The sequence below is a fragment of the Coregonus clupeaformis genome, unplaced genomic scaffold (assembly GCF_020615455.1).
Source record: "Coregonus clupeaformis isolate EN_2021a unplaced genomic scaffold, ASM2061545v1 scaf0104, whole genome shotgun sequence".
Classification (NCBI taxonomy): Eukaryota; Metazoa; Chordata; class Actinopteri; order Salmoniformes; family Salmonidae; genus Coregonus; species Coregonus clupeaformis.
Window position 1 is genome coordinate 362,590 of NW_025533559.1, and position 2,385 is coordinate 364,974.

Genomic DNA, 2,385 nt, shown 5'->3' on the forward strand with positions numbered 1-2,385 from the left:
ACAAGGATTCTTCAAAAGACAGCCGAAGAAACATTTTAGGTTCCTAAGAGTGTAGCTTTATCAGATAGACATTTTCAGGAAAAGCAGCTCATTTAGCAAGCCAATAAAATGTCTATATGATAGAACTAGCTAGTAGTTATTGTTCTATAGGCTTTCCTCCTCACTGGTCTGCAGATGCTTGAGTACTTGATCTTATTCCCCATTCTCTATTGTCTAGATCAAGGGGGAGCAAAGTACGGCCCGCGATACATTTTTTAAATGTATTAAATATTATTATATTTGAGTTACAATTTTTGGCCTAAAATTACTCATTCCATGATATACAAACATTTACATTACATTTTAGTCATTTAGCAGACACTCTTATCCAGAGTGACTTACAGTTAGTGAGTGCATATATATTTTTTCTCCATACTTTAAACCCAAAAGCACAAGCATGTCAAATTCTGTGAGTATGATGATAAAGCAATGATGGACAGGTTGAGACTACAGGCTTGGCGTAAAAGAAGTTGACTTTCTAGACAACATTGCATCGTCATAGAAATAGAATGCATAGACATGACAGTTTTCTGTTCCACAACAGATTGAGTCTATACACTCTATTTCTACTTGCAACTTTGCGCTGTGTTCCTCAGTTCTGCAGACTAAGAGTGCCCCCAGGTCTATTTTCTCTGTTGCAGTGTGTCATTTATTCTTCATCAGAGCTGCTGTCATCCTCAGGCTCCGATTGATCAGCAATGGGGAAACGCAAGATGGCCGCCACTCCACTGAGCTGGGTCAACTGTTCTCCAGATACATGAAGGCTTGAAAATATTCTGACGGTTCCGCCATTGTCTCTCATGTTGTCCACCAACCGTACGTATTTACTCCGTGTGGCCACATCTTGGTGCCTGAAGGGCTTTCACCTCTCCTGCTGCCTTGGTATCAGACAATCTAGCCGTGACAGCTGGATCGCATAGAATCTCTTTTAGGTAGTATTTGTGTCCCGAGCAGGAGTGGACCAACATGAACTTGGGCCTGTTCTCCAGCAGAATCTTGGAGTCTTGTCGGACTGCCTCCCTGAAGAGGTAGGCCATGAACTGGTCCTTCACAAACCCTGGACTGGCCACCAGTATACACTTCACCACGTCAAAGTTGATATGTCTGAGGATCCCCTGCATCACTGCCTCATAGAACCTATCCAGGGCCTTCTCATGCTGGGTGCAGCTGCCTCTTGCGAGGGATGGTCACCTCCACCTTGGCCCTTAGTAGGGTCATAGCGGGGGTCACCAGCACCAGGTTGGCCAGACCCTCCTGCATCGCCGCTACGTCTGCCTTCTGGGTGGGGTCACACGCCTGCTCGATCCTATCGAGCACGACACTATCCCAGATCTTTTTGGCAAGTGTGAACTTCCTGTTTAGCTCCAACTCAATGGTGTGGTCAGCCCCCATCTTCACATATGGATTCTCCTGGATGTTGGTTCCCTTCACCCTCAGCTGGCAGGCCTGTGAGTCAAAGTCAATAGTATCCACACACACACACAGGGTGGTGCGCACTCTGGAGCTCCCCACGCTGCCCGCGGATGACTCAGTCTGCACCTTTCTAATAGTGGAGGCCATAAGACTGTCACCGATCTGCAGTAAGTTGTAGGTGTGCCACATGTCCTCTGCCTCTTCCGGCATCAGTGTCACCTGACCGGCATTGTCTTTTTCGATATCTTTATGAAGCAACTTCATGGTATAATAGCTTTGTTATAAACGACATAATTATTTGCTAGCATATGAAGGCGTTATTATTACATTTAGCTGGTGTCATATTTACTCCCTCTCAAGAGTCAAGCCATTTAGCTATTTCTTTAGAACCGCTCAAGAGGTTAGGGTTGGTCGCCAAACAACCTTCAGTAGATGGCGCTGTAGCCTGGCAGCGTGCTCTGTATTTGGGCCTACAGTCAGATTTAGAATGCGCTCAGTCATCATAGCCACTTCATTGCTTGATGACTTTTGACGTGAAAAATTAGTGTTGCGAAAAGGAGAAAAGTGGACTCTGAATGATGGGAACAACCAGGGGCTCTGATTTATATGGCACGGTGTCTGCCTGCTTGGAAAAACATTGGCCTACTAAAAAGAATACAAAGTAAAATAAGAAAGCCCTAACTCGGAGGAATTTATATTTCTTCACTGTATTATTCTTCAGGAAGCCCTGTGTAAAAGTGTGTTAAAGCTGGAAAATGTTTTCAAAGTGGTTGTAAAACTTGTCAACTTTATACGGGCAAGGGGGCTTAACCATTGTCAGTTCATTCAGCTGCTCAATGACACAGAGGCAGAGCACCAGGACTTGTTGTACCAATCAAATGTGCGCTGGCTAAACCTGGTTGAAAGACAGACTGGCTGGGCGACTTTGCTTTC

At 45.1% G+C, this 2,385-nt stretch overlaps 1 pseudogene; it reads right to left on the reverse strand.

Moving 5' to 3' along the window:
• Positions 1–688: 688 nt before the first annotated feature.
• Positions 689–1,856, reverse strand: LOC121549335 (annotated as a pseudogene).
• Between the last annotated feature and the right edge of the window lie 529 nt (positions 1,857–2,385).